At 43.6% G+C, this 27020-nt stretch overlaps 1 protein-coding gene across 1 annotated transcript in view; it reads left to right on the forward strand.

Moving 5' to 3' along the window:
* atxn1a (ataxin 1a) overlaps positions 1-27020 on the forward strand; it is a 91233-nt gene that overhangs the window by 17600 nt on the left and 46613 nt on the right. Inside the window, exon 2 of the mRNA XM_061255474.1 lies at positions 3785-3961. The gene's annotated coding sequence lies outside the window, so the exon portion shown is untranslated. The remainder of the gene's footprint in view (positions 1-3784; positions 3962-27020) is intronic.

Here is a 27020-nt window from a genome sequence, read left to right on the forward strand (position 1 = left end):
AACTCAATATTAACAAAATCTAAACCTAAATACTACTCTATCCCCATTATAATTAATCACCTATCCCCACCACTCCAACAACACCCCATATAATACACCCCCAACACCACACCCCCCAAACCAATTCCCCCCCAAAACCATCCTCCCCCATATATCATTCACTATCTTCTAAAAACCAACCTAACCCTCCCACTCAATATACCCAAAACTCCTCATACTCTCTCCTCCAACACAAATTCAAACTTCATTCCTAACACTTACACATTACCCCACTTCATACCTTACCTATTCTCTTATCCAAATCTCTTTCTTCCATCCTATTATAACTTAATCTACCTCTCCCACCCTAACCTATCTTACTCCCTCCTCCTACATCCTTTCCACTTCCCACCTACTCAAATAAACTCCTCAAACCCTCACTTCCAAACCTTTCCTCTCTCTCTCCTAAAACCCCCTAACCTACCCCCCCTCATACATATATCTCTCATCCACTTTCTACTTTCTCATTAAATCCTCCCTACTCAATTCCCCAAAAACAACATCCTTATCACACAACCCCACACCTAACATCTATACCCAAAATCTCCCAATATAATACTACAAATCAATTACACAACTCATATCATACACACTTAATAATTCATTACATCCCTAATATAAATCATATTCAACTTTCAACAAACCACAAACAAACTACACCAAACAACAAACCACAAAAAACAAACTACAAAATCACTAAATCAACAATCAAATACCTACCTCCACTACCCTCACAATCAAACACACCAATACAATATCACCGCACAATCTTTATAGTACATAATATTGCTTATTTGAGTAATATGCATAATTAAGTTTGGAGTTTGAGGTGAACCATAAACAATTTAAATAAGACTTTTACTTGATATTTGGTCAGTTTCGCAGACTGCCTAGTCTTAGACAACATTTTATTTAAGAATGAGATACTCATACAAAATACATGTAGTCCAGGACTGAGCTTAATCTGTGTTTTGAAACTGGCCCTATATGTCTGTTATATTATATAATGCTTTTTATAATATGTAAACAAAACATACTTACAGTGTAATATATATTAAATGTACTGGGTCTGCTTATAAACTATAAATAAACTATTGTTAAATAGTATTTTAAGCATTAGTTAACTGTTCTTAAGTCATTAACTATAATTAATTAATATTTTTATTTCATTAATAAACTAAACTAAACTAAATCCCCTATGTAGTCAATACATTACCAAATTACATTCAAATGGTTTATATTTATTATGTGCCAACATAGAGTATTACTAGCATTGGTAAATTAAGAGGGATTTAAGCCATCTTGATCTATCATAACTTTGTCATAGCTACTTAACTTCTGAACTATGTTTTGTACCATTTATAAAGAGTTTAAAAGGGACCTAAATGTTAATGTATCTGCATGATTTTATGCATTACACGGCTGCCACACAATTGGCTGGTTAGAAAATTGCATGAAAAAGTAGGTGTACATGTGTTCCTAATAAAGTGCTCAGTTAGTGTAGCTGCATATTACTATCACGGAAATTATGAAAGGCATGAGCAGGAGAACATCTCTAAGGCCAAAGGAGACTGTGCCATTTGGCCTCTCTGTGAGAGTAAGACTGGACCGAGCTGTGTGTCGAGCCTAAGGCCCTGAAATACAGAACAGAAACAGAGCCTTTCTCGGGTTTGCGATGCTGTTTGGTTTGGAGCTACGCCATGGTAAGATATAGCTCTCTGGAACACGGGGGTTGAGTGACTCAGCCAGGCAGTGCTTTCACAAGGCCCCGGGTAGTACCATAGCCCTGTGCAGCCATCGACCTTATCCCTTCTTCTTAATAGGGAAGAAAAAAAGACAACCACTATGCTCCTCTGTTGCAGCTGAGTCTCAAGAGATTTCCTCATTCAAAGAAAAATCCCCTTCTCTGAAGGCCGGTCTAACTATTCACAACCGGAAAAGGGTTCCCAGAATAACTCTATAGCAGATTCCAGAAGTTAGTTTAGCCTTTCCGCTCAGACACAAAAGCACCGACAGGTTGGGCTGCCTGTTCCGGGTATGTCAAACACGGGTTTGACCAACGTGTCACGATTTAGCTTGACGTCCCTATTTTGTAGGCCGGTGCCGTTGATACCACTCCGTCAGTCCTCAGAGTCTGTCAGCTGTCTGCAGCTGTAATTAAACTGTGACTGACAAACTTTGATGTCGCTTTTCCAGGGAATGATCACATCCTGCCAGCTTGATTGGCACTTCAACACAGAGTAGAGCCTTGTGGAATGATTGTAGCGCTGTGTACCTCTAGCAGTCCTCACCCAACTGTCAGTGGCAGCATCTCCTTTTGTATTGCTGTCAATCTAAATTTCTCTGTTAATTTTTTTTTTCTCCAATTCCGAATCAAGCCCTGGCCACCGATTACTCTCATTTTACTAATTAAGCATGGAACTAATTTTGTATACAGTATATGGCATTCTAAGTTTCTTTTTTTTAGTTTATTCAGCTTAAGCATTTGCCCGAGCTGCATTTGAAAGTATAGTTTTACTGCAATGCAAGAATTGCAAGGTTTTTGCACCTTCTTTGATATCGAAGACATCAGTATCCTGTTCACAGTGTGAATGACCTGGTTGGTGATGCCATTTTCCTTTTAATGGAACAGGCAGCTTTTGCTGGTAAATGGGGAGGAGGTAGAGATGGGTTGATTGTAATGCTGGGTTTCCTGTTAACCGTAATGTGGAACTGAAACTTGCGTGCTCAATCGCTGAGTCAGGGTAAATGAGTGTGTGTGACTTGCTATTCTCCTCAACCGTAAGTTTCAAGTTACAAACAGCTCTACAAAATGTGCACTAAACAAAAACAGATATTGTGTTATTGGTTCTATAAACATAGGCCTGATTTTAAAAGCTTTAATCAATAAACAACGGTTTCTCTTGGAAACCGTTAGCATAATGGTCGGTGCTACTTGCTTGCCATTTCAACTTTTCACTAAATTAACTGGGTAAAAAAGAATAAGAAATATATGTTACAGAATGCATTCCTGAACATCAGAGTACTGATACGGCTATTCAGTTCTCCTAGGCTATTCTCCTCACAAAGCATTACGTCTTCCTCAAGGAAATGCAACCCTTTTCATTTTGCCAAACCAGAAATACATTCACACTCAAACAGAGCGGTTGCCATGCCAACGGGTATCTATAAATAGTGGCCGGTGTTTGTTTTTTGAATGTGCTCTCCCCTGAGAAAGTGTAGGGCAAGCGATTCTTGTGTGCATTGTTGACTAATGATGCATTCTCCTCCGTTTACAATGGAGGAATGCTGCCTGTAAATAAACAGCAAGAGAGATTCCCTGTGCCTTAAAGACCATGGTGTATTGCTGGACTGTGGATCGATCCGTAAAGCTGATCGTAGCTTAATGTTTCACGGAGACCACTGAGGGCAAACAAAGACTCCCAAGTTCATGGAAAATTTAACTACTGACTGAATTTATTCAGGGTGCAGTTGGCATTTTGTGAGAGAGCTCCTCAGCTGTCCAAAAATTCACACATGCACACACACACGCACACACACGCACACACCTGCATGTAATTTATTTTTAACCAGTGTCCCTTCGGTGAGATTATTTAAAATGGCTGTATTTTTACTATTAATGTATCTTAGTGATCAAACCAAAATAATAGAGATGGTTTATATACTATTTTAACTAGTTAAAAATGCTGTTGTGCAAAAGTGTTGCCCTGTCACTAACTGTAAGTTGTACCTATGTCTCCCTCAGGGAATGGTGACAGCAGCCGGAGACAGACAGACGTGGACAGACAGTGCGGAAATCTCATACGGGCCTCTGGGACTGCTGGCGGAAGGATCTGGAACATTGTGACACGGACTTGGATTCTTGTCCTCGGCTGAACCAGAGCCCAGAAGTGTCCAAGGTCTGTCTGCTCCTGTGTCTCAGGTAAGGCTGGGCAACTGTCTTCATTTCCCTCAGGCTACCTATGGCATTACCAGCCTGGTTCGACCTATCACCTATCTGGGACACAAACCAATGACCTTTATAACCGTTTGGCACAGGGACACTCTTCACTAATAGCCATTGGCCCACAGGACGTTGGTATTTGGCACAGGAAACTGGAAGGACTCTTAATTCCAGTGAGAAACCACACACAGGAATAGGCCCTGCTCCCTTGAGTACAGAGATTTACATTCATGAGGCCCATATGTCATTCTCCTTCCTTGCTGTAATTGTGAGAAAGCTAAGAGCACTTCGGTGTCACGTCGAAAAGCAGGGTGACAGCAATTTGAATGCAGTGTGGCAGCATTCAGGATTGATCTGTGTTAGAAAAGGCTCAAGGTTATCATCTTTTCTTCATATTGTGTGTGAGCTGAAGGAGGTTTTAGCCTTGTTCAGATGGTGAGGCCGGTGACAGGCTGCTTTGGAAATCCAAACCTGAGTATGTTTTTACCCTGTAAATTAATTTTGTTTGATTGATATGAAAGCTTTTTCCGAAGGTGAGTCCGCACCAAAAACCTGCTCTGGAGTTTTTTGTTTACATAAGGTTGTGTCAGGTCAGTTGCAGACAAACTGGCATCTTCTCTGTGGCTGGTGAGAAAGGCATCTCTCTAGTCCTCTTTAATTTCAGAAAGTGAAACAGTGAAAGCCTGCTTGAAGGACATGAAGTGATGTCATCTTTAGTGGTACGCTCTGCAAACAATGTGATGCTGGCGATGACGTGGAAACGTACCCAAACCCACCACCCACGGTTCTGCAAAATTTGACACAGTATGAAACGAGCGATGATGGAAAAAAGGCTGATGATAAACTTGCTCTGGTTCAGTTCCGGCAAATTAAGTAGATGTGAAAATCACGTAAAGTTTGAAGTCATTCAGTCTTAGTTTACATTTGGGTGCTACAATGTAAGCAGGAATCAAAAGAGTGTCAACTGTCGCTGTTTTCTAATAAAGGCCCTTGCATTGAAATTGTTGCATTTTCATAACTATAATTGAAGATTTGTTATAATGTGTTGGGGTGTGTTACCAATGGGGAGTGTTTGGATAGACAAATCATACAGTAGCATTGGAGGTTGTGCTGATGCAGCAGCTTTGAGTCTGCTCTGACAGAGTGCATTGACATTGACGGCCACCCTGTGCCCTCTCCCCTCTCCTGTCTGTGTGGGAAAATAAACATGCCTTTTCCCTTTATCGCACCTCCGCCCACCCCAGCACCCTGTTTCAGCCTGTTCTCAATGTAGTCTGAAGTACACTGCCCTACACACACTCACACTCCCCCGCCTTTCTCTCTCTCTCTCTCTCTCTCTCTCTCTCTCTCTCTCTCTCCCTCTCTATCTCTCTCTTTTTATCCTCTCACACTCTCAGTGAATAGATGAGCATGCCATAGTACTGGTAGTTATGTTGTGGTTTGGGCATGCAGATGACTTAGTTCTGACAGTAAGGTAACCCGTGGCTAAATTTGTTTGTTTTTAATAAATTGTTTTTATATAACAGACAAATTTTGCCGCAGTAGGGTTGAATAGCCAATTTTTCCAGTCGTACTCAAATCTCAGTTCTTTTTAATATGAAAAACCTCTCTGAGGAAAACAGGTGATGACAGGTCTCATGAAACAAGGTGAAGGTTGGGGAGATATGCAGGTTGTTGCAGGCTCATTTGGAAGGTAGAGAAAAGTGTTCTGCTCAGAGAAGCATTATGGGATAGCAGTGCTCAGAAGGCTGGAGCCAAGTCTCAGTCTCTGGATTGTCGGGTGTGTTCTGAATTCTTGCTCCCTTTCCTGGGTGTCTGTCCAGTTGGTATGTTTCCTATTTTTCTTCGTTACAGTATCTTTCTCTTTCCTTCGTCATTCAAAAAAGGTGGCAGGAACCCATGTTTGTTCTGGAATTATCTCAGTGATTTGAGGGAACAGTCTGTGTTAGCACTGCTCCAAAATGGCTGCTTTTCCTGAGACCAAGTAGCCGGGCAGGCCATGACTGCAGATCCTGTGCTGAGGCTTGTGAAAGCATTTCCTCACAGAATAGCCAGCCTCTGGCTTTGAAGGTCAGCCAGGCTAACGCCGCGGTGTGGAGGCTTTGTCCACGCCGTCTGGTGGGGTGAAAGCTTGTCGGGCGCTCACTCAGTCACTCAGTCTCACCTCCTCCTCCCGTGGATATGATTTAACCTGGCCACGCAACCGTGAAAATCGGGTTTTGGATAGCGGCGGTTCTCGCGGATGCGAGCGCCCCGGAGCCGCCAGATGTGGCAGCTGTGTGGAGCTGGAGCCTTGGCGGGTCGCCAGACCTGCTACAGCCTCGGAAGACTCGGAACCTCTCGGAGCGCTTTGCGTGCGACGGACTAAAAACGATCCGAGCGGAGGCATTTTATCTGCGACCCTGAAGGGAAACCCTCCCTTCCTCTTCCCCCTGACAAATTTTCACTCTTCTCTTGCCCTAAATACTCCCGCTTTTTTCCTCTCCCTCCTTCCTCTCCACCTCTTCTCCAGGCCTGTAATTACTAAATGATTATTCAATTACCTGGCGAAGGCCGGACGGCTTTATTCAAATGTGCCCTGGTTTTAATTAGAAAAGCACACAGGGGTAATGATAGTTTAGGTCTGAGTTACAGGAGCACTTTTAAAGTCTTTGTAGTGAAACTGTAGTACAGCCCCAAGTACATCAGGATCGCTCTCCGGGTTTAATTATCGGTATGTGTGCAGGGCTTTAATGCGACTCCTCCAGTAATTACCTTTAATGCTTTAAATACGGTAGCGTTAAGCCAAACGTCTTTCGTTTTTCCCCCCAATAAAGGTGGAGTTTGTTTAATTACCCAGGCATTTAATGATTGTGCGGATACTTTTAATGGATCCACAGTGTCATTGGCACGCCAGCGTGGTGTTAACGCCGACAGTGCTCGGGATACAACCCATTTTAAAAGCTTGTCATATTTCAGCGCTGAAAATATGCAAAGCTTGCAAATAAAAACATTCTGAGATATTTATATGGGGCTTTGCGACAAGCCAGGGCACTGCTGAAATCATGGCAGGCAGACCAAAGTGATATTTTTATCACCTGGAATTTTTATATTGTCCAGAATGTTCCGGATTAAGTTCTTCCCCAGATTAATTGTATTGTCTGTTGTTTGTGTGGCAGCCCCTGACCTCTGTCAAATACGTGCATGCTACATTACATGACGTTACGTTACAAGCATTTAGCAGACGCTCTTATCCAGAGCGACGTACAATATAGTGCAATATGTCTTATAAAAGTAAGATGAAGCGATAAGGACGGGCATGTACTGTAAACGTGTGGCAAATGGCAAAATATTTCCGGAAGAATTCCTTGCCAACACCACCGTAGACGCATGATTGTGAAACATCAGCAAGGTGAACTGAGTTCAAAGACACTGGTAGCCAAGCGAGTTATAATTCCTGGCTATCAGGCTAGTCCAACATGGCCCAGTGCTTGCTGGAATATTAGTTGCTTAATTGCCACACCAAGCTTCTGTTTGAGTACTTCCTGTACATCCACACAATGCACATCAGACTAAACTTGGAATCAAACCTGAAGTTAGCAAGAGTTTGCTGCACCAATAGTAAATGGGAGCTGGTTACACGCAACGTTTTAGCAGCTTATTCTATCAATATCAAATGGGATTAACCCATAGCACTGTCATTAGCATGTGGCGGCTGCTGTTTCAGAATCCGCTTTGATCCGCACATGTGCTGCTTGAGAGAAATGGTTCTATCAAACTGCTCTTCAGACAGATTAATCATAACTAATTAAATGCCCCTTCTCGTCACGGCACTTTGCATGACAATATATTCAATACGACACGGTGTCACAACACGTTTTCATTCGTGTCGCCGTCAGTTTTTGCATACTTGCGTTAATTTACATTCTGTGTACGTACCCCTGGTAGGTGACTCAGTTCATACAAAGGTATGGGAACTGGAACACCCCACGCTTCTATTTGGAATGTTTTTTTTTAATGCTTAACATTTAAAAAGTTCACATTTAGCATTCTCGGATGAAAGGTTAGTGCCATACTGATTTGTTAATGACAACAGCAGCGACCTGTCCGTGTTTATACTGCGCGAGAGATCAGATGTCTGTTTCTATCAGCTAGCCTTTTCCCCCTTCGGAACGACGAGGTGGTTCACGGGTAAACGGGTTTGCATCAACGCCGGCAAATTCTCTTCCTCTGTGGTCAAGGTTCTTCCAGTTCAGTGACTCCAGTGCAGATCAGTGCCTTAACCGAGTAAATAATAATAATTATAATAATAGTAATAATACATATTCTTTATGCCTCACGTGTGCCCTCTCACATTTCAGAGTCTGCTTTACACAGAGCCTTACGGATGTGGATGGTGGTACACTGACCACAGCATGTACTGGACATTTTGGAGAGGAGTATTTTGCAATAGCATATTTGCATCGTCAGTGTTCCCCGAATTGCAATGAAGGCGATTGAAGGCGTGTCCCCCACGGACAAGAGAAAGTAGGCTAATAGAGTGGTGACTCGAGGAATCCTGGCCTACTTAATCCCACCCTGCCTCTACCAAGGAAGCTACATTGCAGTACAGTACAGTACAGTTATTTAGCTGACGCCTTTATCCAAAGCGACATACAGTTGATTAGACTAAGCCCCCCTGGAGCAATGTGGGGTTAAGGGCCTTGCTCAAGGGACCGACAGCTGCACTGATCTTATTGTTGCACTGATCTTTAATCCTTAATCCTTAATCACTCCCTACTCCCCAGCTAGACCACTCCGGTCTGCCAGCACCTGGTGGTCGAGCTGCACGTTCACGCCTATTTTCCGTTCTGGTTCCTCAGTGGTGGAATGACTTGCCTACCAGGAGAGCAGAATCCCTCCCCCTATTTTGACGCAGACTAAAAACACACCTTTTCAAACTTTACCTTAGTCCTACCTCCTGATCCCCCCCCCCCTTTCCGATATCCCTATCCCTCTTGTCTAACCCAAAAATAAAAAAATAAAAATTGCACTTATGATGACTGTATGTTTAGAACAGCACTTTGTCTGTATTTTACTAGTTATGGATGTGTTGCTTTAACTTGTGGAAGAACCTATGCACATGTAAATCGCTTTGGATTAAAAGCGTCTGCCAAATGACTAAAATGTAAATGTAAATGTAAATTATCTTACTGTGGCCACACTGGGGCTTACACCACTTACCTTTCTGGTCTCAGTCAAGTTTCTTAGCCACTAGGCTATAGGCTGCCCCCCCCCAGACAGTTATAGTCGCTAAGTGGCTGGTTTAAGAGCATAGTCAGCACTCATTGTGTTTGGGCCCACCTCACAATGAATGCAACCGCAAATCTCTCATGGTGCTGTTTCATTTAATTCAGTCATCTGTAAACTCAAAACAGATAGCAGAAATGTACAACATTTTCATTTTTATGTTAAAATGGAAGGCTTTCTCTAATTTAGTGCATATTGAATGGTTGCTGAGCAGTGAAATGAGTTGTGTGGTTCAGGGTAGTTCTAATGGAAAGGTCACAAATGTCTAGCGGGTATTGCGCTGATAGTTTCATTGCTATGGCAGTCCTCTAAGGCTTTTCCAGACAGAAAGGCATTAGCCTCAAGAATGACTAAGAATGATCCACAGTTCTGACCGCTGTTGTCCATAAAGGCCTTTGACTCACACAGCAATATGAAGAAGCAGCTACCAAGGTTTCCACACTGTGTCACACCTGAACACAAACAAGCACAGAATCCAGGTGCCTGCACACCATTTATTGCCTCTGGGACTGCAATTAAAGTAAAGGTGTGGCAAGTGTGGAAAGAGAAAGAGTGATAGAAAGTATTGTATCTTTGCTGCAATACTTTCTGTATTCTGTCTGTTTATTCTGTCAGAATACTGGTGTGCTTCTGTGGAAAACTTCTGCATGCGCTTCCACGGTTGGCAAGTTCTGTCACTAGAAGAAACAGTCCTCGATTAAATTTACATGAATACCCCATTCCCCCCATGCCACTTTCTGCAGTCATCTGTCTCTATCCGTATCACTCTCTGCATCCCATCTGAATGAAGAGAAAACATGCGTAAGGATGGTGGACTGTCATCACTGTGGACTGTGGACTGTGGACTGTAACACCTACAGTAAGTTACACCAGAGATATTTTGTCTGCTCCAAATGTTCTGTTGTTTGAAAATCAATGTAGCAGCCGGGCTATCTCTGCGGGAGGCTGGGCAATGTTTTTGTGATGCTGGGAGTTGTTGCACATCCATTTCTCATTTTCAACATAGGTATATTTGTGGGAGACAGAAACCAACAAACAAAGAGCCCCTCTGATTTCATTGTATTTGAGGAACTCTTCAAACCACAGGATCCAGTAAAGTCCATTTTAATAGCGGCATTTTAACAGGGGGACTACGGAGCACATGTATAAAACCCAGCGCTAATAAGTTCTCATAGTCATTATTTCTCATTTCTTTTACAGTGAGCGATAACTCAGCCTTACCGACTGAGGTTCCAACAACAGGAGTGCAGGTGCATGCGAACACTTTTCAGCGTTTTATAAGACCAATTATTTTGAAAATCTACTGTGGGTTTTTCCTTCACAATTTTTCATCGCTTTTACCTGGATAAAAAATGACCCGCGTTTATAAGTAATAACAGGACTTTTCCTTTTATGTATTTAACAGCAGGTCTTTAAGGCACAGGCTTTTAAAACCCATTCTTCCCATTATATTCAACACTTAGCGCTACTGGTGAGCGAGCATCAGTCAAAATGGAGGCATATCTTTTAATGATGACAGCTGAAAGTAATTCAGTGGTGACTTTACTTGAATCCTGGCCTTTATAAACCCAACCTGTCCCTACAAAATTCAACACTTTCACAGCCTGAATAGCAGCATTTTTGACAGTGTTGCCTTCTTTGTCTGAAGACTCTGAAAAAGCTAAAGCATCACTACCCTGGTGTAAAATTCAGCTATGTCAGCTTGACTGGCTTGTAAATTGAGCTGGTCAGGCTGGTCATAAGCTGGTCTAGCTGGATATGAGTTTGTCAATTAGGATGGCCAAGCTGGTCATAAAGCTGGTCTGTTGGGTATGAGCTGGTCAACCAGCTAGTGCTGGTAGCTGGTCTGAGCTTGTAGCTGGTCAACCAGCTACCAGTTGTTTCAAAACATAGCTTAAGCTAAAGCCTAAAGCATATTGAGATGGGAGCTGGTCTGAACTGGTCAACCAGCTACCAGCTGTTTCAAAACCTAGCTTTAGCTGTTTTTATCAGCAGGGTAAATGCTGTCTGCAGATTTATGGTTTGGTTCTGCTTTAAAGGGTGGTGCATTTTCACTGTTTTGGCTTTGTGGCCAGTCCATACCTAGCTAGACCAGGTTTATGACCAACTTGGCCATGCTGGTTGACCAGCTCATACCCAGCTTATGACCAGCTTATGACCACCTTGACTAGCTCAATTTTCAAGCCGGTCAAGCTGGTATAGATGGATTTTACAGTAGGGATAGGACTAAGCATGTCCTCTGTTGTTTGAAAGATGGGCCGCTTAGCTTTTTGCCCAGACAGGTCTCAATTTCTACTGTGTTTCTGTATGAACATGATGTCACAACAGCAGTAGATTATGCTGTTTATTTGTGCCTTATCCAGCATGACTTAAATCGTTTACATTTCACACATTGTTGCACATTATCCATTTGAACAGATGGAAAGTTTTACTGGAACAATTCAGTTTAAGTGGCTTGTTTACTGTGGACACAAAAGAGCGTCTAATTCTATGAAACTGACAAAATACTATTCTATACTGAACAAGGAAGGTTGGTCATGGATCCTAAAATGGTGCATTTTTGGTGAGTTGAATTCTTGCAGCTATTTAAGGCTTACTTTGCTTCAAAATGGGGATTTTATGGGGGATTAGGAGAAGCAAACCCACTCCAGTATGTGAATACCCAGTCAATTTGAAGAATATCTTTAATATCTAAGCGTGACACTTAGCTCAGCAGCACCTGTGATTTCAATTGACAACCCTTTGTAAGCAAATCCCGCTCCCTAAATCCAGTTCCTCAGCTAGGATGGACCCAGTGATGCAGAAGCTTGGCGGTCCATTGGTATTATCGAGCTTAAGGTGGATGACCTGAATGCTGATTCCACGGTGAAACTGGCAACTGGAGCTTTACGCAAATACACACCCAGTCGGCACACACTACTTTACCATAGTCACACAGAGAGGAGCACACACACACTCTCACAAACACACACACACACACATAAGTACATATACATTCTTCCACACCTGCGCCCACGCATACATACACACGAACACACTAAAATATGCTGTTTATTTATTCCTATGAAAGAATGTTGCTGCATACGTCTACTATGGTATTCTATTCTATTGTTACAGATGATTCATCCTTGGTTCCTTACATACTCAAAAGTGAGGGAGTATGGTATTTTTAGAACGCGTTGGCTGTTGAACCTTGTGGGTTTGTTTGAGTACAACAGACAAAAACAGAAAGTGATATGCGGTAGTGTGACATCAGAACGAGCTGTGACTCAGATGTTGTTATGTTTTACACTTGAATTATCCTGGCCATGCCAAAAGAAAAGTGTTAGTTTTTTTTTTGTTTAGTTTTTTTTTGGAAAAGGTGTTCCCTGAAGAGCTTTGAATGGACATTCCTTTTTAGGCACAGAAAGAAAATGGCCTCTGTGCACTGCTCGTATGGTTTTATAAAATAAGCTTGTGATGGAAAAATACAGCTGATAACTGTTTGGCTTTGGCCAGGTTGCTACTGTATACACACTGTCATTAACAACGGATAAAAGGAGAAGGACCGCTCTTCACTGACTGCTCATATCCCCCCCATACTTTCAGATAGGAGATACGCTGGTAGTGGAGGAAATGAGGATATATTTTTCAAGTATTGGGACATGCCCAGGGTGTGAGAGGAGAGGTGATGTCTGACTGACAGAGTATGGGGGTGGAGCTGTTTTAAAGGCAGTATGAGAGAAGGAGTGTGATTGACATGGTAGAAGAGAGAGGCAGATCCCTGGGAATAATTTCCTGTAACTGAAGATGACTGACGATAATGGTGCTCATAATGATTGTTATAACAATCAATACGACTACTATTTTGATGTTGTGCAAAGATGTTTTTTTTTTGTATTTTTGTTGTTGCCTTATATTACATTAAAGTAAATCACATACATTTAGTAGACTTCTTGACCAGAGCACTTGATTCCACCTGAATGGCACATTCCCAGACCTGTGAATGTATGTCCAAATCACTAAAGCACTACTGAAACTACGCTAAGGCAATAATCAAAATAACACTTCTGAATACAGTTCTTTATAACATGCCCTAAAAACAACAAAAACACTGAACAATAATTTGGTCTTACGTGTCTTGTAACTCATATTTTTTCTCTCTCAAATAGACAATTAGCTTGTTTCAAGTTACTCTTTGCTTGACAAGTGAAATTTTCTTTCTCCACTGGCAAATCTGTCTCACCTCATTTGCAGCATATTTGTCTTATTTGGTGAAAAGGTGATAGAAATTCAATGTTAAGTGTAAATATAAGAATAAAATACTTGAGATGAGATGAGTTTTTTTGCAGTGAATGTCCTGAAAACTATAGTTTTCCTCAAAATGAGCTCCCGCAGTCTGTAAGCCTCGGTGGGGGGGTTTGGGTCTTCGGTTCTCAGACCTCGCTCCGAGCTGAGCCTTGCGGGGAGCCCAGACTCGCAGCTAAAGAAAGCGATACGTACCCAAACCTCATCTAAACCGCTTAACGTCAAGTTTAAACCCTCACCGAGCTCGCTGTTGAGATGAGCTTCTACGTCCGGTCTCCGGTCGGCGTTAGGAACCACCCCTTGGCTCTGTGTTCGATTTACGGCTGTGACGCACAGCGCTTGGCAGCTGTGGGAATTCAGGCTGACGGACTCCGCTGCGAGCTTCCCGGAGCGGCTGGTTCCCGAGGCCGGGAGTTAATGGTGCATGTCGGGGAGCGCCGGCGGAGTTTCTGTCACGAGGGCCCTGCGACCCCGCCCCGCCCCGCCAAGCCCCGCTCCTGCTCTCCCCGGGGTCCGCTTCCTGGGCCACTGACCCCTGTGACAATGGGAGAGAGGGATGAGGGCGTAAGGAGAGAGAGAGACTGAGAGACGTCGAAAGCAAATGAGAGAGGGAGAGAGTAGGAGAGAGACAGCAAGGCAGACAAACACACAAAGTGAACAAAGAGAGAGAGAGAGAGGGGTCAGAGACAAATAGTATGAGAGAGACATTGAAAGTGAGCAAGAGAGATAAAGAGACATAGAAAACAAATGAGAAAGGGAGAGAGTAGAAGAGAAACATCAAGAGAGACATACACACAAAGTGAACAAAGAGAGAGAGAGGGAGGTAGGAGACAGATAGTATGAGAGACAGACAGAGAGACATAGAAAGCAAATGACAGAGAGCGATAGCGAGAGAGGTCACTGAGTGAGTGAGTCTCCACTTGATCCTCTCTTTTGCAGCAAACAGGAGACAGTATGAGACAGACATACAGTAGAAAGTGAATAAAACAGACAGAGAGACATAGAAAGCAGGATAGAGAGGCGAGCAAGTCTCTACTCGATCCTCCCGGACACGTGTGACTTCACCCCACTCCCAGATACACATCTGCCGCTCCTGGACTCCACCCCCCTGGCCTGGAGTGGCGTGTGGTCACAGCTGCTCTGAGCTCACCAGCGCCTTTTTATTTTCTCGCCCCGTGGATCGGATTGCACCTCGGATTAATCCGGGAAAACTTCCGGGAACAGTGCCACGGTCAGGCTCTCACGCCTGTGCCTCTCCAGGTCACCTCGGAAGCACCCTCACTGTCCCCGGGGGTGCAGGACCTTGCTGTCTGACACCAGAGATTGGTCCAGCCTCCACCCCATCCCCTACGCACCATCCATTTTGGCTCTTGTTAAATGTTGTTTCCTCAGAATGTAATTGTAGCTGTATTGGATCGGAGGTAGTATTGGAGTGATGGGTTGTCATTGAGGCACACCGCCCCCCTCCCACTCGGCCTGCACGGTGCCCCTGGCACACACACCACCGCGTTTCATTAGCGTGACTGTAATAGACTTTGACGCATCACAACCCTGGAATTACTACAGTTTATGCAGTGGGACGTTGCTGGCAGACTACAGCATCAAAGCTGACATGGGATCTGTAGTATGCTAATGCTAATTCTGTGGGCTTCTCAATAGTGCTGGGGTTAAAGACCCAGGTTGTAGCCTTTGCAGCAGTGAAACAATGAATGATCCCTTATGAAGTAAAAATGACAGTACTGGCTTCAGAAGAGGAGAATCACATAGATTTATTCAGATGAAACTTTCTGCATTGAAACATGGCCTGTCTGCAGTTTAATGAACCGTGGGGAATGTAGTACACTGTTTATCATTTGTGACCTGCTCCAATAGTGGCAAGAACTACTAAAAAACTAAAAATGGGTGTGCTTGAACTTGCTTGTACGTCTCTGACAACTTTGCCGATCTTGTCCCCCTGTCGTCGACGGTTCTTTCGGTGAAACTGAGCGTGACGGTTCCAAGAGCGGGGGGGAGATTGCGGTCAGGGGTGTCGCCAGCGTCTCTAATGGACCGGCGACCGTGGTGGGCTGGGGGTTTCTTTGCGGCCGGCAAGTGTTTGACGACGCTGCCAGCAATTTCCTGCCTTTAAATCTCTCTCCGGCGGCCTTTGGCTCCCTTATTAATGTTGCTGTCAGCGGGGTGCTATTCTGCCATTATTTATAAGCCTCTGCTTCTCTCTCTCCATTGGCTCAAGGTGCATTCTGGGATACTGGAGAACTCTAATTGTCCGGGCCCTGCCGGAGCTGAAGTGATTGGGGGAAATGGAGTCTCGCCCCCTCATCAGTGTGGTCCACAGTTTTGCCGCAATCAACGAGGCGCTCAAAATGGATGGCTGAAACCCATGGATTATTTTATTTCCGTCAGACACTGGTACTACTGAGGCTGATTTTCCCTCTCGGCCTAGAAGGCCCTCAGCAAGGGTCCGCTGTTAGTCTCTGAAGTCCGTCTCAAAGTGCTCCATTGGGTGTAAAGCAGGGGTGCACAGCAAGGGCCGATCCGCTTCAGGATTTTGTGCCAGCTTCTGCTTTTAATTATTTAATTACCTAAATAATGTCTTGATCAGCCATTTGTATATGCACCAGCTACAGCTGCAGACTGCTCGTTTATCCTAAAGATTTTACTGTGCTAGTACAGGAGTGAACCAACATCATTTCTAAAGCTGTCAGAAAAATAAATTAAGCTCATTGGTTGGAACAAAAACCTGCTTGCAGACCGGCCCTCCAGGACATGTGGTGTAAAGGTAACTCAGGGAAAGTGTTTGTTTGGACGTGTCATGGATGATAAATCAGTCATATCAACCATAGCAACGGCCCTGTTGTGTACTCTGTACAAGTTAACAGTTTCACTGGGACACCATTTTCTACAATGTAAAAGCTTTTAGACTATATGAAAGGAAGCCAATTCAAGTGAACATTAAATGCAAGTCTATAATGGGAATTGGTCCTGATAATCTTGCACTAAGCAGAAATACAGATTTCTTTTCTGTTATTATTTATCTAAAATATAATAAGAGCTGCAGTGCAGTGACGCTCCAGTGAACTGTGATGACCTGCAGTAACAGTGCCGAATAGAAACTGCTATAAATACTCTATAAAGAAAATCTTAAATCAACTTAAGTGCTTTAAGAGCAAGACGTCCCATGGAACATGCGTTGCTCTGGGCAGGACCCATGTAATCTCTGAAAGATCTGCGGCAAAAGGCTCGTTCCCATAACCTGCAGCCCTGGCGGTGGCCATGTGGTTACGATTAAGGCAAGGCAAATATCGAACGCATGCGTCACCACACAGACCTCTGTGCAAGGGTGACTGAGATCCAAAATGGGTCCTGCCCGAATTCCGGAAAACTGGTCGCCAATTTGATTACTACGGGAGGGCATGCTGCGTGACATCATATTACCTCACTTCCTGCACCGTCCCCATCAGCACTGGCATCAAACAAGCTTCTAAACTGGATCCGCAGGAAATGATGCGCATTTGCGAGTTGTCGCGACACCCTCCCAACATTATTCAGTAAAGCTGTAAACAAAAAAAAGTGTGCCAGCATCAAGGCTTTTCGTCTGATCCCCGCGGAGGCGACGGAATAGTGCGTGGGTATGCGTTCTTTCTCTAAAGAGTCCTTTATTCTTATATCCGGTGCCTTTGAAAAGCGCATGTCCTTTTTGGGCTTTTAGCGCGGCCCCAGTTGAACCGCGTTGCTGTGCCTGCTCCTTTCATCCTGAACGCCAATCCGTGAAGGCGCACCAGAGTCGTTAGCACGCCCGGTGCTGTTCTTTGGTTGCCAGGTGAGATGTATGAACAACACCATGCAAGAGGCAGCAGTGTGGTAGAGACTTAGCTGTTAAAATGTGGTTGGAGCTTTTGATGCAAAAATACTGGTTTAATTGAGCTGGTCAAGTTAGATATGAGCTGGTCATCCAGCATGGCCAAGCTGGTCATGAAGCTGGTCTAGCTAGGTATGAGCTGGTCAACCAACTCGTACTGGTAGCTCGTGCTGGTCGGGCTGTTTCAAAATATAGCTTGAGCTGGTCAAACCATGTCAAGCTGGGAGCTGGTCTGAACTGGTCAACCAGCTAAACTATGTCGAGCTGGGAGCTGAACTGAACTAGTCAACCAGCTAAACCATGTCGAGCTGGGAGCTGATCTGAACCGGTCAACCAGCTATTTCAAAACCTGCCTTGAGCTGTGAAAGGGGCAGTCTTTAAGGGCACAAGGCTTTGGTGCCATGCTAAAATCCTGCATGGTAAAACTACATGCTAAAATCCCAGTGTGCAATAGCCTTGAGCACCACATCTTTGACATACATATCAGTAATGGACCAATTAGAAGCAGTGTAAATAATTAGCCTCCTACTACCAAAATGACCTGGCTTCAGCCATGTGCATTTGGCTAGGTAGTATAATGGTGTCGGTGCATTCCTTCAAGCAACCAGTACATCTAGTGCTCATGCTAAAGTTAGATTAGCGCACCAAGGTGCAGAGGAGTGGTGGTAAATCAATCCACTGTTCTGTCCGCGGGAAGCGGCTATGTAAAGATCCAGGATATTTGTGTCCATATAGTGAGCATATACAGCCCTCCTGGGTTGGATTGTGCAGCCTTCCGCTCTTATACAATGTGTATTGTGTAACAGAGCGATCTATACAGTCCTACCGCCCCACTTTCCATCCATATGCACTCAGTGAGTTATTAGGTATTTATTAGATTTTTTTAGACTCATTGGTCTTCTGCTGCTGAAGCCTATCCACTTAGAGGTGTGTTCAGAGATGCTCTTCGGCATACCACTGTTGTAACGTGTGGTTATTTGCATTACTGTCGCGTTCCTGTCAGCTTTGGCCCTTCTCTTTGACCTCTCACATTAACAACGCATTTCTGCCCACAGAAATGCTGCTCACCGGATGTTTTTTGTTTTTCGCATCATTCTCTGCAAACTCTAGAGAATGTTGTGTGTGAAAATCCCGGGAGATCAGCAGTTTCTGACATACTCAAAGCACCCTGTCTGGCACCAACAATCATTCCACGGTCAAAGTCACTTTGATGAAGTTTTGATGGTTTATGTGAAGATTAACTAACGCTCCTGACCCACGTCTGCATGGTTTTATGCACCGCACTGCTGCCACACGTTTGGCTGATTAGATAATCTCATGAATAAGTCGGTGTACTGGTGTTCCTAGCTCAGTGCTCAGTTAGTGTATACTGAGCTGCACACAGACAAGCTGCATCTTTTTTAGCAGCAGACAAAGCATTATTAAACAAGAGGGTAATTATATTTTTTATTGCAGAGGGTGTTTGTAAGAATATCCAGGCAGACCGAATAGGCCTGTTGTAGCACACACTTGTTTCAAACACTGGGCAAAGTTTATCTCAGTTTTTAAAGAGAGATAGGCTTCTCTGGGGTAACGCCCTGAATTTGAAACCGAAGCTACACAGAGAGAGCACACCTACTGCAAGAAGAACGTGTTCACAGCGTTCCGTGACATTACCAGGGCGCTCCTCGGTAATGGGCTTCGCACGTGCGTTTTTTCAGCCGTGTTCAAAGCCATGTTAGAGGAAGTTAGAGGCCTTGCCTGCTTATCTTGATTGATGAGAAAAGACAGAGAGTGCTACAGTGCATTATTACAAGAGGAGAACAGTGGGGCACTCTATCATCCTGGGAAGTCAGAACCGGTGAGAGGCTCTTTCCACTTAGCACGCACCACATGGGGAAGTCCATGTCGCAGAGAGAGAGGGAGCGAGAAGAGAGAGAGATAGCGTGAGTGTGTGAGGGAGAGGGAGAGAGAACAGAGATAGAGAGAATGAGGTGTGTGTGCAAGGTATTGCCAGGCATTCCATGGACTCGTAACAGGCTCCATTTGCAATGAGCCCTCTGAGGAAATGTCAAGACGACAGCTCTGCCTGACAACCAGAAACGAGATGGTCTGAGTGTTGTTTATGTATGCACGGCACACATTCGCGTGTCCTTGAAGGGGCACATCACGTTTGAGAAAACGGCACCATAAAAATATGAAAATACTATTCACAGGACGGTTAAATACCATAGGCCTCAACCGTATGCCGTTGGAGAAAACTGCACATTAGTAAAAACCTGAATCCTCAGCTGAGCTATTAACCCAGTGAGGCTTGTGCTGCCCTGTTCAGCTCTGCGGTTATGTAAGCCGTAGTACTATGGAACATTTTTTTCCGTCCTCCGTTTCCCCGCCCTCAGAAGAAGTGCCCGAAGGCCTGTATGGGCGTGTAAGCTTAGACCTGAAACCTTTGTGCTTGTGCAGCAATACTGGTTCCAGCCAGATCCTCTCACTGCTGCAGCCTGGGTGCGTACCACACGGAGAATTCCTTCTTTATGAGCCTGATTATTGTTATCAGTAATGTGACCGACAGCTGATTTGTGGCAGTTTGTTCTCTCCTCTCCGTGCTGCTTGCTCTGGGTCGCCATCTGCAGTTTATCAGCGTAATTGCACGATCACAAGCTGACCCTGGATCAGTTCAGTTTGGGAAGATTTATTTTCTCATTCTATTTGGGGATAAGGAAAAGCATTGAATAAACAGATTTCGGTTCGGACGTAACAAGCAGAGAGTACCCAGATTTGTTTGTTTTTCCATTTGAAAAGATGTGTCACCTTTGAACTGGCAGACATCAAATCTTTGTGTAGGTTTAGAACCTTTCAATTATGTATGTCTAAACAATAATTTTGTGTCAGTATTGTTCAGCTTATATACTCAACCACAACAAAGCCCTTTTGTGGTATTTGTGGAAACTAAATAATCAGGTAGGTAGGAGTACTGCTTTGTGTCAGCTGTCAGAGCAACTGGTATATGAGTTTAGCCCCAACTGGTAAGCTGAGGAGTAACCTAAAATCACCCCCCCCCCCACCCAAAAGCAATACATGCCTGGTCTCATTCAACCTTTCTCAAACCGTCTTTGAAGTACTGTGTCACATGACTGGAATCTGAACCAAATTAATGTAATTATAAAGAAGGAAATAGAAGTAAAACCATATCAGGAGTAATAAGGTGAAATAACATAATAGCACAAACTCAATGACCGTTTAAATGAAAAACAGAAGGGAATAAACTCACTCAACCCTTGTAAGGGCCGTGAAAAGGGAGTAGGCCAAGTAGCTCTTAGGTTTTGGAAAAAAATGAATGCCTGCGTGGAAATTCCTGTAGAAGGAGGACGGGCAATGTTGAAACGGAACGAGCGCCTGCAAGTGCCAGCCTCAGTCGCCTGCCGTCCTCCCCCAGTAGGGGGCGCCAGGGGCGCGCAGCAGCTGTAGGCCTCCGTCTCCTCCACTTGAACCACGCACATTCCACCAGCCTCCTGCGAGAGAGATCTGGCATCCAGACATCGGAATTTCCACCGCCCAGGCGGCCCGAATCACGCCGGCTAGGGATGACTTAAGGAGTGTGGGAGGTTTATTAGTACCTTGGTACTTTGTAGATTTGAACATCAAACGCCAATGACAGAGGGCTAGGCAGAGCTGAACAGGGTTTATTTGCTTTAAAATGGCCCCCTTCCACCCACGGACCAATCTGCTAATAATTACAATGCGGCAGGAATCATTTCCCAAGAATGACGTACGTATAATTGTGGAGACATTTCGCCGCACGCTGCCTACAGTTGTTGCTTGCTGTTGTGCTCTGTTTTGTGCCCTCACGACCACACCGAATAGCAAAGCTTCGAAAATATGTTGTGATGATGATTGTGTGCTGTGGTGTGCCGGTTGCCTGATATGGCGTGCCAACTCTTATGGCAACCTACGGCCATCGTTGTCATCAATGTCATGTGCTTCATGTAATCTTGTGACCTTACTAATTTGAAATTATTTTTGGTTTTTGTTTTCTGTGCAGTAAATACATCAGCTGAAAGATTGATATCTTCTCCCTTTTTTGTTCCCTTTACATTTCTGGAAGGTTCCAAGGGCAAAGAATAGAATTTAGTTGTTCTGAAGACCTTTTCACCAAATCTAGATAATTATAATTATGAAGATAGGTCTTTAGGTGTGATGTCAGTTTGTCCTTGTGGCCTGTGTTTCTTTGTGCATAGAGTGGGCTCCAGAATTATTGGTGCCCCTGCTAAATCTGCCAAAAAGTGCTATAATAAAATCTTTTAACAGTTATTGACATACTGTATGCTTTATTTTCCAACATGTGTAAAGTAGTAAGCTTTATTAATGATCAAATGGAAGCAACCAAAATCTTACATTAAAAAAAAATATATATATTCATCCAAAAAACAGGTTCCACAATTATTGGCACCCCTGGTTTAATACTTTGTGCAAACACCCTGGCAAAAATGATAGCCACAAGTTCCTTGTGATAAGGTTTTCACCATTCCTCCATGCCGAACATTTCAGAATCGTTGATAACCTAGACACATCCCCCTTGTCAGATCAGACCTCAGGTTTTTCATGGGATTTAAGCCCGGAGACTGAGATGGCCATTGCAGAACATGGTTGTTGTTTTTACTTAACCATTTCTGTGTGGATTTTGCATTCCATTTTGCTGCCAATAATATTGATGGTGTATATGGCCAAAACTTTCATCTGACCATAGCATTCCAGTCATAATTCCAATGAGGTTTGGCAAACTCAAAATGCTTGGTTTTGTTTATTGTGTGAGTCAATGATAGGAAGGGATTTACAATGGTCTTGTAACAATGTTTTAACACAAAAATCTTACCTATTGTACCTTTAAAGTAAAATTGTGTGGCCAATTTCACTTTTATTTACAATTTTTAGGGGTACCAATCATTTTGGCACCTGTGGTTTTCAGAAGAAACTAGCTTACTAAATAAAAAACTTTGAACCATGAGAGTAAAAGGATACATTGAAATAAAAGGATGTAGATTATAGTTTTATGTTTGAACAGAAAATATATCATTTTCAATGTTGTTAATAATATGCAGCCTTTCTTTTTATTAAATCTGGAGCCCTCTGTATTAGTTTATTCATGGTACCAAGTCATCAAGATCAGTACAATGTACCCTAACCCTGCCACACATTAACTGTGTTTTCAACACTGAATACCCTGCGCCTACTGTATGGGGCACCACCAATGAGAATGGAAGGTCACTATCCCCTAATTGAGAAGAACTCATTAAAAGAGTGCTTCTGCTCATGATTTTAGCGGTTTATTTCAAAAAGGTTTAAAAAAAAAGGAAAAGAAAAAAACTTTAATCAGTGAGTTACAAAAAGGCCTGGTGTAGAGCATTATGAAATGCAGTGGTTTTAAAACTTTTTATTCGCAGCATTGCTGACATTTTTTGTCAGCACCGAAGCACAGAACTGACATAAAAATAGCAGCTTGTTTCATTTGTTTTCAGAAAGAGTGCACAAAATGACTGCACAAAATGTGTAGCAGGACATTTTACCACACCTGCTGGGAGTTCTCAGAGCTATATAGCATATAGCATTTGTGAATTTCTTTCTCAGCTTTTTATTGGCATTTGGCAGACACTCTTATCCTGAGCGACGTACAGTTGATTAGACTAAGCAGGAGACAATCCTCCCCTGGAGCATTCGGATTCAATCAAGGTAATAAAAAAAGTCATCTCCCAAACAAACTTGCTTTGCTGCAGCTACAGTAATGTATAGGCTAAACATTGTAATTTGCCAAGGAAAAAGATGTTCATGAAACAAATGAATAATGTTGAGTCAGTGGGTTGGACTGATTTCCTTATTTCTTGCCAAAGAGAAAAAACGCTAAACATGCAAGCGAGCTCCTCCTTTGTGATTCCTTGCCAGAGGGCGAGAGGATACAGAATTGAGGTGTTAGTTCGTGGCCTCAAACAGAATGGATTCTGCGATCAATCACTAATTTTGATACATCAATCAATATTCATTAAGGAACATGTTACAAAGCAAATAAAAAGAGTATGTGCTCCTTTAAGAAGTGGTAGTGAGATGATACCTGGGGTCAACAAGTTCTACAAGGTTCTACAAAACCTGCAGAAGCTAGCCTGTTTTATTTTATTTTTTTACTTTTTTCAAGGCTAGACACAGTGCATGAGCCATTTCATTTCAACAATATTTGTATTGATAGCTGATTGATGTGTTAGAAAAGGCAAACACAAACTGAAAATTTGCATAAATTGAACTTGAAATGGAAATTTCAAAGTTAAGCTGGGTTAAATATGTAATGTACAGTACTGTACAACCTCGGAGCTGTTTATAAACGGGCAGGATAGACACACAGCAGATTTGCTGGTGTTAAATTTCTGGTTTTGATGTGACGATAGTGAAAGCGTTATGGTCCTGGGGTTAAATTTCATATGATAAACACCACCTGGTGTAAGTAGCCTATAAAGTCAAGTGTACGATGAAAGGGTTTGACGGTATCTAGCAGCCTAGAGTGTTGTTTTCGCGATCCGGAATATTTACGTGCCGTGCGTGCAGGCTCTAGCACCCTCATAACTTCAGCTGACTCTGCTGTCCAAGGATAGAGAGCAATAGCTTCCCACACACTCTCTAAAACTCTCCCGCTCTGTGAACACACATATATACACACACGCACACACACACACACGCTCACTCTGAAAACACATAGACTCACTCTCTAAAACTCTCCCGCTCTGTGAACACACATATATAATACACACACACACACACACACACACACACACGCTCACTCTGAAAACACATAGACTCACTCTCTAAAACTCTCCTGCTCTGTGAACACACATATACACACACACACACACAATCACTCTGAAAACACATAGACTCACTCTCTAAAATTCTCCAGCTCTATGAACACACATATATACAGCAGAAAGATTATTATCATGCACATGCACGCCCACACAATGCTATAACACACACACACACACACACACAATTACCAGACTCTTAAAACACATAGACTCACTCTCTAAAACTCTCCAGCTCTGTGAACAAACACATATACAGCTGACTGATCCCTATAGACACACTCTACAGTATATGTATAAAACACACACACACATGCACACACACACACACACACACACTGGTACAGGCATACACGTACACAGACACACTTGAGTACACACACACACTCCAGTACACACACACACACACACACACACTCGAGTACACACACACACGTACACACACACACACTCTCTAGCACACACAGCGATCCCAGGCTCAGTCAGTGTAATGAATCTGCTCTGCTGTGTAGGGCGATGACTCATCAGGGCTCCTCTGGCTGGCGGGGTGCAGGCCTGGACGTGCTCTGTTAGAGTAACACGCACTGCACTATGGAACCGCCCTGCCACAGGGAGCGTAGAGACGGTAATAAAGACAGGGCAGTGCCGGTCGATGACACGGACACACAGACGGCACGCGCGCACACACACACACACACACACACGTACGCAGCGGGTTTTGCAGACAGCAGGAAGAGCCGCTCCGTGACAGGAGCGCGGCGTATGCAAATGAGGTGCAAGTGGGGTGTGAGTGTGCGGCTTACATGCAAATTTGAGACCTCAAAGACAGAGGTTATAAATAGCTGCTCAGTGTGGCTGCCTGAATGAACTTGGCTCGTTCTCTTAAAGGGACAGGAGCGACTTTGTTCTGTTTGATATACAGAGGAATGCTGCATACAGAATAAGAACTTCAAAAGGACACACACACTCACTCATTCACACGCACACACAGACACACACACGCACAGAGGCACACACACACACACACACACATGGATGAGGTGTCATGTGTGAGGGCGTTTACCATAATTTCCTACAGGAAGAGATAATCTCGTGTCACCCTATAGCTGTGTATTCAACCTGAGTGAAGTTTGTGTGTGGCCAGAGTGACAGTGAGAAAGCTCATAAGATAAGGCGGTCGGGGGTTCACTGTGATATGCTGCTCGGTGTGTTTATCTCGTTGGTGTTCCTCCAATGTTCAGGTTGCGAGGCGGGCATTTGACATTCAGCCCTGGGAGCCTCAACCCAGACACAAAACACAATCCATTTCCTGTGTCAGGCTCTAAAACATCTCCTTTCGCCTCTCTGCCCATGGAAACATGAGTCTAAAAAACAACAAGACTAGTAGTAGCATACTTGCATAATTTCCTTCATAATACCTTCATAATCTCTACTATTTTTTTCGAACATGTGCCAAATAATATTCTGTATTTCATTGCAATGTTTTTTTTAAATATATTGAAATATCAAAGTGGCAATAGTGTGTGTTTGTGAATTGTTGCAATATATTTTCTGATCTTGATGATAGATTCTATTTCAATATATTGCCTAACAGTATATTTCATTTTCGTTAGCGAAAATACAGACACATATGCACACGCACCAAAATAAACACACAAAAAAGTCAGATGGACCTTAAAGTCCATACAACTGAACCTTACAAACCATGATTATTTGTAAATTATTCAAAGTGACACAGCCCATTGCAGCCCCGGAGCCTCCCCCCGCCCCTCCGGCAGCAGCCGGACGGTCTTTTACGGTTGAACCGGGACCGCAGGCGACGTGTAAATGGAGTGCGAAGCCTGTCGACCTGGGGACGGCGACTCTGGCAGCCCGGCGCAGGAAGAGACCACGTGATTGATGCGCGAGGACCGTCTGTCGGCACCGACGAATTTAGTGGTTTCTCACCGCAGTGACGAACCCGGTGTGGCGCGGACTCTGAGACAGTGACAAATAGTGTGGAGTGCGGGTGTACCGCCACTTGTTTCAGAGCTGTCGGTTCCCTGCACAGCCACTGTGGCCTTCAGCCTGATCTAAAATGGCGGAATATAGCTTGGGCTGAAATCCAGAAAACATTGTTATCGAGTGTTAAAGTGGTCAGGTGCCAGGGGTGCTGGTCAAATGACTCGTGTCATTTAAGCACTGATGCAGAATATGTCAGAATTAATGCCCCTTGCCTTGTTGATGTTTGAATAAAACTCTTCAATATAAGGTGTACCCCAGATGCCACACTATGTAGTGTACGGTCAATGAGAGTGTATCTATCTGTTAATGCATGGTTTATGAGTCTTCCTTACGGGCTAAAAGGTCAACAGTTCAAAAGGATGTTCCCGTGATTTTAACTTGATTTTGAGTGCTAAGAAACAATTTCTCTCTTCCAGGGCATTTCAAGAGGTCAGAAATCCGTTTTTTTCTTATCTGAAATCAGAACTACATTGGGTGCCTTTTTCTTCTCTCTGAAAGAAGGAGGGATCTGGGGAGCTCTGCGTAGTTACAGTGCAGTAGGCCTGAAAGGAGAGTGGCAGAGAGGCGTGGCTATGGAGCCTGGGTCTACCCCTTCTGTATTCTCATTGGTTCACAGCTCTCTGGGCCTTTTTACAGTAGTCGTCAATAAGAAGAGCCTGGCCCTCTGGGAGCATTGGTATACACACTGGTATACACATTAGTATACACACTGGTATACACATTGGTATACACACTGGTATACACATTGGTATACACACTGGTATACACATTAGTATACACACTGGTATACACATTGGTA

Source organism: Conger conger, chromosome 9 (assembly GCF_963514075.1).
Source record: "Conger conger chromosome 9, fConCon1.1, whole genome shotgun sequence".
Taxonomy (NCBI): Eukaryota; Metazoa; Chordata; class Actinopteri; order Anguilliformes; family Congridae; genus Conger; species Conger conger.